This window comes from Pinus tabuliformis, chromosome 9 (genome assembly GCF_031772625.1).
Source record: "Pinus tabuliformis cultivar Carrire ecotype Pingquan chromosome 9, CPIR1, whole genome shotgun sequence".
NCBI lineage: Eukaryota > Viridiplantae > Streptophyta > Pinopsida > Pinales > Pinaceae > Pinus > Pinus tabuliformis.
Window position 1 is genome coordinate 1,880,880,661 of NC_142307.1, and position 14,408 is coordinate 1,880,895,068.

Consider the following 14,408-nt stretch of genomic DNA (forward strand, 5'->3'; position numbering starts at 1 on the left):
TCATTATCACGTCTAAGAGCTTTAACTTTCCTACTAGTATCTTTCTCGACAAGTGCTTTAAATTCACAAAATTTAGCAAATGTTTGATCTTTCTTTTGCAATGAAGAAATCCATCACTTACGAGAAAAACCATCAACAAATATTACATAATATTTGTGCTTGGCCTTGGATGTTGTCAAGAATGGTCCACGCACATTTGAGTGAACTCAATCAAGGATCGATAGCACTCAAATTTCTTTATCATGGAAGGAAATTTTGGCGTACTTCCCCAATGTACACCCTTTTCATGTGTCTCTCTGCTCTAGTGTACCCTTGGGAAGTCCTGTAGAAATTTTCTACATGATCTTCAAAGCTCCATGGTGCAAGTGACCCAGTTTTCTATGCCATAACTCACCGATGTCTTAGCTCTGCATCTTCTTTGCTTTAGTGCTCAAAGCAACACAATCTTATACATCCAATTTGTAGAGGTTCTTCACTTGAGCCCTAATTTTCTTCACCTGTCCTGAGGATATATGACTAAGGAAGGCCTTTCCCTTAATAAATATCACATCATAGCCATGGTCCTCCAACATGGCAACAAAAACCAAGTTCTTCTTCAAACCTGGAACATACATGACATCATTAAATGTGGGGGGAGAAAAAGACTCCCTCTAAAAGGTAACAGTACCGATGTTGGTTGCAATATACCTCCCATCATCTCCCATATTGATGTGCATCTGGATGTCCTTCTCCTCCAAATCACTAAAGAACTCTTTGTTGTCAGTCATGTGGATTGAGGTTCCAATATCTAGTACCACACACTACCCATCACTAATGTCACCATGTAAGCGATGAGGGTGAAATCTAGTTCGAATTGTGAAGCAATAGATTCACCTACCTTTCCCACTAATGACTTCTTACCAGCCTTCTTGTGCGAACACTTTGTGGCATAGTGTCCCAGTTTGTGACAGTGAAAACATTTAATTTTAGACATGTCCTTCTTGCCACCCTGACTAGAATCTAATTTTGAATGGGATGACTTCCCCTTCCCTTTCTTCACCTTTCTAGCTAAAGCATAGTTCTCCTCATCATCATGGATGGATGAGGATCCATCTTTGGTGTTCTATTGAATCTCTTCATGTACCAAGTCGGACCACAATCGCTCCCACTCTAGTAGCTTCTCCCTCCCGTTGATTGAGTCCTGGTAGTTGTGCTAACTCTTAGGAAGTCCTAGAAGTGCTAGGCTCACCAGATATTCTTTAGCAATAGTAACACCGACGCATACAAGCTCATCTCGACATTGGGTGAACTTGGTCATGTACTTCGGTATTGAGTCTCCATTCTCCATCTTGATCTTTCGGAGCTTGTCCTTTAGTTCCAACTTCTTGTCATCACTGTTGTTTTGAAACAGGTCTATCGAGGCCTTCCACATTAAAAATGGAGTTTCCTTACCCTGGATATTCGAGACAATATGATCTCGAACTCCTTCCCGGATCATTTTTCTCGCCTTTACCACACACTTTTGCCACTTTGCCAGATCTTTAGCATCAGATGTTAGAGGCTTCGAGATATCATGATCTATGAATTCATTCATCTCGTTGTCTTCCAACACTGCCTCCATCCTGTTCTTCCAAGGAATATAGTTCGAACTACCCTCAAGGGCATATTCGAGTATCAATCCATAGAATGACATCCCGCTGGCTCTAAAGTATGATATTGCAAATTCGATTTCTCCTGCAAAACAAAATTGTATTCTCCTCTTTTATAGTGATTTCAACTCCGATACCATGTATAATTTTCTAGTAGATTCGAACTACAGATTGTAATATGCTAAAACAATTGACTTGAATATACTCTACTCATCAGCGGAAACAGTAATTGACCGATGAAATCATGAAGTAGAAAAAGGAAGAATTTCAATCACACATAACAAAATACTTTTTTGGGGAAATCCATGGCTAAAAACCCTTGTTATCTATATATTTCCTTAATTAGAATATCTGAGAAGAAAACACAATGCTTTTTCAACCCGAACAATCTCTACACAAGTACAATATATCTCACTGCTTCATAAAATAGCTCAAGCCAATAGTTAGCCAAATCTATTTCCTACCAAGCTCCTACTTCCTTGCGTAGTTTCCTTGGGAATTATCCCATATTTAATTGGGAATCCTCATCCATAATTGTACAATCCATCCATAGGCATTCCTCTTATTGCATGCATCATTTGTTTAATTTAGATGATTTTACAATTGATATTACATTGTCCCTACACTCTAATCTCAACTGGGTCTTTCTCAAAATTGAAATGCATGAGTTATGTATGAGTGAATTATCAAATATCTCATTGATCACTGCATGTGAATTAAATCCAAATTAATTCACTTGAGCTCTCACTAATTCCTCCACCAGTTAGAACTATTTTAACTAAATTTAACTCAGTTAAACTTAATTAAATAATTAGAACTCAATAATAACTCAACCTGGGCCCCTAAAATTTAGGGATCACTCTACATGACTCTAGATAGACTCCCAACTCGAATTTACTGAGCTCACTAAGTCAAATTAACTTAGTTAACTATTACAAGTTGCTATAAGAATTAGATTTACAATTTAATTCATAATTTATTCAAGGACAAATTAAATTAGGATTTTTCTTGTTGCATTTTTTACAACAATTTGGAGGCATCATCACACACATCTTCTTCTTCTCTTTGGAGGTTCAACTACTTCTAAAATTGTAGTTATTTTCCACATGTGCGAGGAGAGAGATTTTCTTTGATTGGGATGAAATTTGTCTTTGACCATCCTTTGACCAATGTTGAATTTTTTATGTTTGGGAAGAGTTTGACTTGGTTTGACTTGAGATTTTGCATCTATTTTGGAAGTCGAATTCTTTGGCAAGGAGGACAATTTTTCCTAGGCACTTTGACCTTGGTTGATTACAGATTTGCAACTATTGTTTTAGTAGACTTTGACTTTTACTTTGATCTATTTTGGAGGACTACTTTGGGACTATTTTGATTGCACTTTGACCAACATTCAAGGCTGCATTTTTTGGATAGTTTACTAAGCTCTTTTGGAGGAAATTTGACCTTGACCATTGACCATTTTGGGACTATTGTTGTTTCTATTTACTTTGACTAGATTTGACTTTGAGGCTCATCATTTGGATATTGATTAGTTTGTTTTGTTGGATAGTCAAAGGTTTGACTTTGACACCTAATTGATGAATTGGAACATTGTAATTTCTCTCGTGAACATTTTATGATAATATAATAGAAGAAGAATTTGAAAGGGTTTTCCCCATTGAGTTTTTCCATGGTCTTTGACCAAATCATGTGCCGCTTTCTATTGATGTTGGTTGTATTCTATTATACATTGCATTTTTCTATTCTATCTACAACTGTTATTTTTCATTGAAAGATTAATTTTAATTGATAATTGAAGAAAGTATTGGGCTAAGTGATTGCAGTGAGCATAGAACAGTGAAAAATTAGCATGCTATTAGTGAAGACAAGCCCAAGAAGTCAAGTGACTAAATAAATAATCTTTTAAAGAAGTTGAAGAAGCCTATTAGGCTTGGTCAAGATATTTACCTCATACTTCAATGACACAAAGAAGATGGGTGAATCATTAAATTTTGTTGCTTGGAAGGTTAGGGTGGAAGTGATATTGGATGATAATGATGTCTTGAAATATATCAAAGGAAAAGTACCTGATGCTTCAGAAAATTCTCCAATTTCTACCAAGTCCAAATATAATAAAGGTGAGCTCAAAGAAAAGAAAATTATTATTGATTCTATTGTAACCCTAGAGACAACCTTTGGTGGTAGGAGGTCAGTGCCCGAGACATTCACAAAACTAATAAATATTTTCTTGAAGATAGAACACCCTTGATTGTAATGTCAGTTTAATCTTGGAGACAAAATCAATGGACTAGAAGGGCATTTACTTTAATGATTGCAACTTCTAAAATTTATAAATGGATGAGGAAATAGTTTGGAACCAAGTTTATCACATTGGGCCAAAAGGAATTCAATGTTTACACCTTGAGAAGGCAATGGAGAATGAAACAGTGAGAACAAAGGAGATGATAGCAAGGAGGCAATGGAGCGCTCTTTAAGGCTTTCTCTAGAAAAAAAAAAAAACAAGTATCGTCTACCATCTATGATAACATAAATAAATCTGTATATTCTTAAAAATAAGCATGTTGCATCTACATTGACCCCATAGGAAGAATAATAAAAATGAAGTGAAATAAATAAGAAGAAAACATCACATACTGCAATACATAAAAGAACTGGAATCATTCTGGTCTTCTTTATTTTTCCTCCAAGGAATATTTGATATTACACTTCTGGCCAAAAATAAATAAATCTCCAAACCCCTACAAAATGTTGATTCTCGACTTTTATTTATGGCCTAGTCCCATTGTCTAATTGTCTAATCAGTTTAAAAACTGACCCTTGAAAAAGTTATAAAATTGTTTATTTTAAAGAATTTTGAAGTAATAACATTAAAAAAATATTAATTTAATATAATATATATAATGTTAAATTAAATATTATCCTTTTACAACATAGAATTCAACTTCTTCTTTTTTTTTAATTTTAATAATATAAACATCGGGCTTTTAATTAGACATGAAAAAATTTAAATGAAAATAACAAAGTGGTCCCCATGTCTTTTGTTATGCATACATCAGAAACCCGTGAGTTGTTTTGTAAAACCCAAAACCACTTTGCAATAGGTATCTTTAGCAATTTTTAAAAAACTGAGGGAGGGTGTCACAATTAATTTGGACCATCGATTTGGTGATGAGAGATTTGGCAATTCAAATTTGCACCACCCTCACCCATTTTTAACTCTCGAATATTTACCCTATCACAATTTGTTAATCTAGAGCATGGATCAATATGAGTCATTGATTGTTTCAGTATCTGCCAGAGATAAAAACCCAACTTCCTTTCATTAACTTCCCCAAGCACTAGTGTTATTCAGAGGACTATATCTCACAACATTCCATATGTGGTTTGGTTAGTAGAACATCCTTTTGTGCAGTGATTCACATATACTATCTAGGGCACTATTATCATGATAACTATCGATATTGTCTTTTGGAGAATGATTGTTTATGGTGAGGATGATGATGTCGACTGCCATAGATAGCCCTTGGAACAACTACATTCACAAAGCATTACATAATGCCTAGAGGAATTAATAGATCTCTTCAACCGTAGAAATAGAAAGAAAATTGCTACTACTGATGAAATCGAACTGAAATCAATAGATACAAATTTATTCTACAATTTCTGGAATAGAAAATCACAAGATAGAAACACATGAAATTCCATGCAACCATCAAAATACAAGGAATACAATGATTTTACAAGGGAACCCAAGTGGGAAAAACCCCTTCGTTTCTTTTCATTAACCATATGAGAATGATAAACTATTATAATGTCTTACTTCAAATCTAAATCACACCCTGCATTGTAATCTTTTTCTCCTACTGATTTTCCTACTCTTGCCAACACTTAGCCAATTCAAGCCTCCAACTTCCTCCTATTTCATTTCTCCATTTAGGAGAAATTGAGCTCCTAAATAATAGGGGAATTCCCTATTTCCTTGTGCAAATTCCAAGTAATTGATCACTTTCTTAACTTCTAAGCTTGTACACTCAACTAGTATACAATTGATGCTTACAATGTGCCTTTTCCTCCACTCTAGATAGGAAATTTGAATTCCATGCATGTCTGGGCTATTTTTAGCTATTTCACTAGTTTAACTGAGAGATTGGTGAGTTAATAATAGTTATACTACTCAACTGACCTTCAACCGACTCAATCAATGACTATAGCTCAGTTAACTTAATTCAATTGAAAATAAATAAACAAGTTTGCTAAATTTTAGCAATCACTACATGCACAACTCTAATCCAAGCCCACAAACTCGAATTTACTGATCTAACTAAGTGAAAAGACAATGCCACTCAAGCTAACTGCAATCCAAGTCATCTTGTTGATGTATAAAATTGAATTACTCAATTTGACTAAGGCACAAGTCAAATTGAGCCTTTCTTGCTACAATTTCTAATACTCCCTCTTAGCAAGAAAGAGATTTTGCACCACCCTGTCCTACACCTATGGAATTCAAATTTTCCTCTTAACGATTCCTTTTTTTAAGATATATGCATCCTTCTCCTTAGTTGGAATGTAATGTAGCATCATGATTCTCCTTTGCCCATAATCCTGCAAGTGATGGTACCAAATATCAATGTGCTTGGACCTATCATGAAATACTAGATTCTTAAAGAGTTTAATACAACTCTGATCATCACTATAAATCACTCTCGGGTCCATCTCTTGACTAAAAATACCCACAAGTATTTTCCTCATCCATATGGTCCTACTTGTTGCTTGAATTGTAACCATGTATTCAGCCTTTACTAAGTTGAGTGCCACAGACCTTTGTTTCTTGCTATACCATAAAATAGTTGCAGACCCAACACTGAAGATAACACTTGAAGTACTTTTCTTTTCTGATGGACTCCCTGCCCAATTTTCATCAGTGAATCCTTTGAGCTTCACTCCCTTTATCCTTATATACCATAGCCCATACTTGGTTGTACCTCTAAGGTGCCTTAACTCATGCTTTGCTTCCTTCCAATACAACTTGGTAGGCTTCACCATGGCTTGAATCAAATGATTAATTGCATATCATATTTTCTGTATTCAAGATTCTGTGATCCATAATGAATTAAACAAAGTCTTTCGATAGAAATCACATGATAGAATTGGTTCGAAACGCGTCAGCCAAAAAATTCTCTCATGTGATTTCTACTGAAAGACTTTGTTTAATGCATATCATATGTCAGACCTTGTTTTCACTAGATACATCAAGGATCCCACAAGCTACCTGGAGATGGTAGCATTTACTACCTCTCCTGAAGAACTATGCTCCTTTCTCCAATTTGTAGCTAGAGGTGTGTCCATAGGTTCGTCGTCCTGCATATGAAATATTTGTAGTATTTCAAAAGAATACTTCCCCTGACTCACAAACAACACTCCATCTCCCTACCATACTTCCAACCCAAGGAAGTAATGCATCAAGCCCATGTCCTTCATCTTGAAATGTCTTGCAAGGTCCTCCTTGAAAGAGTGGATCAAATTATCATCCCCTGTAAGTATAAAGTCATCAACATACAATACCAAGATAAGAAACTTTCCATCTACCCCAATGTGATAGACATTAGCATCTACTTCACTTTTGGTGAAGCCCAATCCACTGAGATATGTGTCAATCTGAGTATACTGTGATCAGGGTGCCTGCTTGAGACCATAAAGGGATCTCCTAATTTTTCACACATGTGTCTCACTTTCATATGTCTCAAACCCCTCTGGATGCTCTATATAAATCTATTCCTCAACCACTCCATTGAGGAAGGAAGTTTTCACATCCATATGGTGGATTTTCCATCCCATCTATGCAAATGATTCTAGAATGGTTCTGATTGAGGAATATTTTTCCATGAGGGAAAAACTTTCCTCATAGTCAACTCCCTCTACTTGTGAGAAGCATTTGGCCACAAATATAGCCTTATACTTCTCAATGCTCACATCAACTGCATGCTTGACTTTGTAAATCCATCTAGAACCAATCAATGGCTTGTTCTTTGGTCTTGACACCACCTCCCATACATTGTTCTTCATGATGGATTCATATTCCTCCACCATGAATCAACTCACACTGGTTGAGAAACTGCTTCCTCAAATAAAGAAGGCTAAAAATAAATGAGTTCTATCATGAGTTCCATGTAACCAGTATACCTGTCTGGTGACCTCCTCAACCTTCGCAAGGATGTAGTAACTCCTACATGCTTCCTAACATCTTACACCAACCTGTCATCTTCTCTGGCTATCTTCCTCCCCTCTCTTGAAGATTCTGGTTGAGTGGGTGCCTCCACTCAGCCTCCTGTCTTCTCCTCCACTTGTGGCTGCACCACAACATCTTGAAGCTCTTTTTGAGGCTCCTCCTTAGTAACTAGAAGCTCTTCCTCCAGTGGGATACTCTAGAGACCATCTCATAACCTTCTCTATTCAAATTCGGAGTCTTTGTGTATCCTACAAAGACTCCCATCTCAGATGTAGGCTCCAATTTCTTCTTGTTATCCTTGAAGACATGATAATTCACAATATCTCTAAAAATTCAAAAATGAGATACATCTATCTTCCTCCTAGGGAAATCTTCGTCGGGTGTGATCATGCCAAGTATTCTATGAGGGCTCCTATTTTGAAATTAAACTACGGTGTTGCATTCTTTTTCCCATAGATGTAATGACAACCCTTGATCATGCAACACAGCTCTTGCTGCTCCCACTATGCTTATGTTCTTCCTTTTAGCTACCCCCTTTTATTGCGGGTTATGAGCTGCTATCAGTTCTCTTCTAATATCCTCTTTGGCATAAAATTCCTTGAAGGTATTAGATACAAATTATCCTCCATTATCAATTCTTAGCTATTTTAATTTCTGATCAGTCCCCTTTTCAACCAATGCTTTGAAATCAACAAATTTGGAAAAAACTTCATCCCTTTTCCTCATGAAGATGATCCAACATTTTCTAAAAAATTCATCAACAAAAACCACATAATACATGTGTTTTTCTATAGAGGATGTAGAAAATGGTCCAAATACATCAAAGTGGACTCGCTCCAAGATTGCTTCTGCTCAGATATCTCAGCCCTAGAAGGTGGATTCGACATATTTCCGCAATGTGCATCCCTTGTAGACATCATGTTGGTAAAGGGTCCATTTCAGGAGACCGGTGGTAATCTGTTGCATGATTTTTAAGGCCCCATGGTGTAAGTGTCCCATGCGCTTGTGCTAAAGTTCTCCAACATCTCAACTCTGCACATTTTTTCCTTGCTACTCAGTTCAACGCAAGCATCCAGCTCAAGTTTGTAGATATTTTTCACTCTAACTCCAATTTGTTTCACCTTCCCTATAGCTACATGCTCCAAGAAATATTTTCCCTTGCTGAACATAATATCATAACCTCTATCCTCTAATACAGCTACATAAATCAAATTCTTCTTCAACCCAAGTACATACATAACATCTTTCAGATGAAGATGGGAGCTTGAGTCCCTGTTAAAGGTGACAATGCCAATTCTTTTGGTACTATACCTCCCATCATCTCCAATTTCTATTTGCATTTGAAGGTCCTTCTCCTCTAGAATACTGAAGAATTCTTTGCATCTTGTCATATGGAACAAGGCACCATAATCTAGGTACCACACACTCCCCATTACAGTTCTTTCCATGTATACAATCAGGGTGAAGTCCAATTCGAATTGTGAGGCGAGAGCTTCACTTCCTACTCCTCTTGAAGCCTTATTGTTGGATTTGTTATGCAAACACTTGGTTGAATAATGTCCATATTCGTGGTAGTGGAAACATTTTGTCTTGTTAAGGTCCTTCTTCTTGCCATGGTTTTGGCTAGACTTAGGGTTTCCTTGGGACTTCTTGCCCTTGTGTTATTTCCCTTCCCTTCTAAGGAAAAATTTTCTTCCTCCTATGTAATGGATGTTACTCCATCTCTAGTGTTCCTTTGAATTTCTTCCTGCACCAAATCAGACCAAAGCCTCTCCAAATTTTGCAATTTGTCCCTTCAATTTATAGAGTCTTGGTAGTTGCGCCAGGATTTCTAAAGGCCTAGGAGAGCAAGGATCACTAGCTCAGAAGATGCCACATTTTATCCTACTCGTCCAAGATTATCTCAAACCTGAGTGAATCTAGAGAGGTAATGTGGAATGGTTTCATTTTTATGCAATTAGATGTTTCTGAGCTTGTCCCTCAATGCCAATTTCTTAGCATCACTATTATTTTTGAATAAATTAGTCAGGATCTTCCACATATCAAATGGAGTTCCTTTCCATGTAAATTTGAGACTATGTGGTCTCTCACACCCTCTAGGATGATCCTCCTAGATTTTGCGGTATCCTTCTTACATTGGGCTAATTGTTGTGCATCCGATATTGTTGGTTTTGGAATGCCAGTTTTGGTGTTATCCAACACCTCATTATCATTGAGTATAATTTCCATCCTATCCTTCCAATCTATGTAATTCAAGGTTCCCTCCAAGGCATAATTCAATCTCACTCCATTGAAATACATTTTCCCACATGGAAGAAATCTGTTTCATTGAATTTGCAAATTGAAATCACTGAGGGAGAAGATATATTCACAAGGAATGGAAAGATATTTTCTACTATTGATGAAAACAAACTGAAATGATAAGATACTAGTTTCTTCTATTGGCATTATGAATTAGGTGTTGTCCTTGATGGAAACCTACCTGATGAGTTGTCCTTGATGATAACCTATTTGATGAATGGAAACTTACTTGATGAATTGTCTCTTGATGAAAATCTACTTGTTAAAGGTATAAACAAGATGTGTTTACAGATGTGACAGAGTTCTTTGAAAAATGCATGGCAGTTCAGAGGTAGAGGAATGATAAAGTTGGAAGTTCAAGAAGTATGTGTGGGTTATGTTAAGCCAAGTCGCGTATACACACGAGTTTGGTAAAGAAAAGTAGCGTATGGTTTTTTCACCATGGCATTCTAAATACCAAGGGTCCTTACCATGGTATTGGCCCACAGTAATGAGCACGACAACAGATATTGATCCCGTCAAAGATTACCACTGGCACTTGTGTAGTTTTGCCCCATGGTATTAGATAAGGGTTAAACTATATAAAGAGGTGAAGATCAAAGTCCTAAGTGTGCAAGTGAAAGGATTTTTTATGAATACTTAAATTTGAAGTATATTTGCATTGTAAGGGCCATAATTGTCACATAGATCTGAAATAATTATGCACCGATGAATACAATGATGGATCGAGATCATGAGACCTGAAATGACTTTTCATTGTATGATCTGCTCATGGATTGACTAGATCTAAGTACTGACACATGTTTTTGTCTTTGAATATTATGATCTAGGTCTTTCTGAAGTTTTGAAGAGCTGCACAATTTTAGGTCAAAATTTGCATATCTATACGCTGATTGGTATCGGGAAAAGCACGTATACACGTGGCTTCACTTCTTTAAAGTAGTGTATACAAAGTAAGGGTTTCTATTCATAAATGACTCATCAACTTGATCAGTGTTGTTGCTTCTCTACTGTCTGTCAATGATGTCCTCATGATTGATATGGGTTAAGTGATAATTTCTAAAGTAGAAATGATTGAATGATGAAGTTGAATGTGGTTATGGATTGATTGAAGAATGTTAATATTACTTGTTGATTGTGATTGAAGATTAGAGATAGTTCTGTGATTGGTTTAGAGTGTTGCAGTAGATCTGAGTATGATTCAGTGTTATTTTTAAGAATTGCAAATGTCAAGTTTTCAGTTTTTAGTATATTAAACTCTGTACGTGGGTTTCTATATAGAAAATTGCATATACACGTAGGTTTCCTTAAGCGAAGTAGCGTATATGTTTTGAAATTTGACTGATCAGGGTTGCAGTTGATTATGTGTATTGATGCAGTATTCTGAGTTAAATTCTGTGTACTGGTTAGATTGATCTGACTATTCCAGTTGATTGGTTGAGTTTTGATTAAGTGTTAGTTGATTGGGTTTCAGTGATTGGTTGATTTTGTGTGTCAGAGATTGATGATTGTATTACAGTGATGATTGAGCATAAGTGTTGATATTGGATCCAGTGTGAAAATTCATGAAACATGGTCCATGGATGTTGCTGAGGGTTGGAGCCTTCAGTGAGGAAGTCGAAGCTTCCTGCCAGTAGTAGTTGGTGATCAGATCAGGGGGTTGGAGCTCCCTTCTAGTAGGAGATGGAGAATGAGTGAAGGTTGTAGTCTTCAACAGGTGGGTGTTTGCATACTAGTATGAGTCTGCACCAGTACAAGAATGTAGGAAGTTTTGATATTAATAAATTTTGAAGACTGAGATGACAACATCGGTGGTTTTCTCCCACATTGGGTTTCCACCTTAAATCCTGGTGTTCATGTGTGTTACTTATGTGTGATAATTTATTATGTTATTACTACACATGTTTACTACTTGTCAAATGCATAATAAATCTCTTACATTCTGGTTCAAGTTTAACAGATAAATAATTAATTGTTTTACAAGTTTACTGAGCATATGCTAGTTTTTTTTAAAATCATCATGTATATACGCTAGTTGGGTTCAGTCAAGTCGCGTATAAATTTTAGAAAAGAAAATTATTATTGTGAGTTTTTAAAAAAATATTGATTCACGCCCCCCCCCGTCTCAGTGTTTTTCCCAACATCTTCTACAATATGCAGAATAGAAAATCACAAGATAGAAAGACATGCAATGACATGCAACCGTCAAAACACAAGGAACACAATGATTTTACAAGGGAACCCAGCTGCGAAAAACCCCTCTATTGTTTTTCATTAATCAGATGAGAATGAGAAACCATTATAATGTATTGCTTCAACTCTGAAGCACACCTTGCATTGTAAACTTGTTCTCCTACTGATTGTCCTACTTTTGCCAACACTTAGCCAATTTCATCCTCCAGCTTCCTCCTATTTCCTTGCGCAATTCAAGAACAATTGAGCTCCTAAATAATAAGGGAATTCCCTATTTCCTTTCAAAAATCCTAATGAATTTATCACCTTCTTAATTGGCAAGCCTGTACACTCAAATAGTATACAATTGATGATTACAATGTGCATTTTCCTCCACTCCAACTAGGGAATTCGAATTTCATCCATGTATGGGCTATTTTTAGCTTATTGACTAGTTTAACTGAGATATCTATGAGTTAACAACAGTTCTACTACTCTACTGGCCTTAATCTGACTCAATTAATGACTAGAGCTCAGTTAATTGAGTTCAATTGAAAACAACTGAACTAGATTGCTAAATTTTAGTAATCACTACATGCACAACCCTACTCCAAGCCTACAAACTCGAATTCACTGATTTAACTAAGTAACAAGGCCATATCACTTAAGCTAACTGCAATCCAAGTCATCCTGTTGATGTGGAAAATCGAATTACTCAATTTGACCAAGGAAAAAGTCAAATTGAGCCTTTCTTGCTACAATTTCTAACATCAACATCTAAATTATTTTGAATATTCATGAACTTGAACACTTATCATCTCAGATTACATGGAATTGGGCTCCTAATTTAATTCAAATAACCACTGCAAACAAATCTATAAGAATAATCTTTCTTCTATTTTAAAATCCTACTACCAAGTTTCTTTCCCAACCAAAGCTGTTAAGAAGGAAAAACAATAAGCAATTTCCCTCATGGCCAATGAGGTGACCTAGATATCTTGAAGCACTTCCTTATAATTCTTTAGTTTGGGAGTGATTAGCCATAAAATACTTAAAATGTGGTACTCCTCAATTAGTATTGTTCTCACTAGAATTTGTAAATGCTCAAAGTGAAAAGGATTACCCACAAAATAAGGATGGCTGCATTGAGTATTTTTAATTGCACTAAATTTGGATTCCACAATTTTTTGAAGGTCCTTAATTTTTTCCTTCCCATATACTACAAGATGCATAAGATTTGAAGAATAGTAGGTTTCATAGAACTTAATCATGTCCTCTTTGACATGCATTCTTTTTGCTTTAGGATGCACTCCCAAGATATCAAAATTCCTTGTGAAAAATTTATGAAATGGATGGTCGTTGGAACTTATATGTTTTTACAACCGATTCAACCTCTAAGCATCCACCAGAATATTTTTATTATTTTCAGAATCAACTACATTTATTTCCTTTGATATGGCATCAGGTGACATCAAGGGATGAATGAAAAATTGGGCAAATATGTCTAGTGCTTCTTCAAAATAATCAACATTCACATCAAAATGAAAGTCGGTATCTTCGGAGTTAGTAAATGTGTTTAACCACCTCCAATGCTTTGTAAGATGCTACATATAACTATCTTCCAAAGGGTATTTCCCATTTTCATAGAGCAACGTATGCTCAAGAAAGTGTGCTAAGTCCTCCAAGCCTTCAAGGTCGCTAAATGATACAACATATAAATTTGTGGACACAACAACCATGTTAGTTATTAGGATCATTGATAAGGAGAACCTGTAAAGTGTTCAGAAGGACAACCCTCTTGTACTCCCTTTTTTCATTGAGTGAGTTCACTATGGTAACATCGCTACCTTGCTCCATTGTTGTTATTAGACACTCTCTCTTCTTATTCAGAGTGCTTTAGTTCCTCTGCTAACACTACCAATTACCAAAAATTGACCCTAGAAATGCAAATCACATACTACTAAATTGTGGCATTCAACTTAAGGAGCTCCCATCAGCTTATTGAGTATTCAATTTGTATGAGATAGCCATGTATCAAATTGTGTCTTATCTGCATACTATTCAAGGTAAGACATATA

At 36.0% G+C, this 14,408-nt stretch overlaps 1 pseudogene; it reads right to left on the reverse strand.

Moving 5' to 3' along the window:
- Positions 1-6,549: 6,549 nt before the first annotated feature.
- LOC149156422 (insulin-degrading enzyme-like 2 pseudogene) lies at positions 6,550-14,187 on the reverse strand (annotated as a pseudogene).
- Between the last annotated feature and the right edge of the window lie 221 nt (positions 14,188-14,408).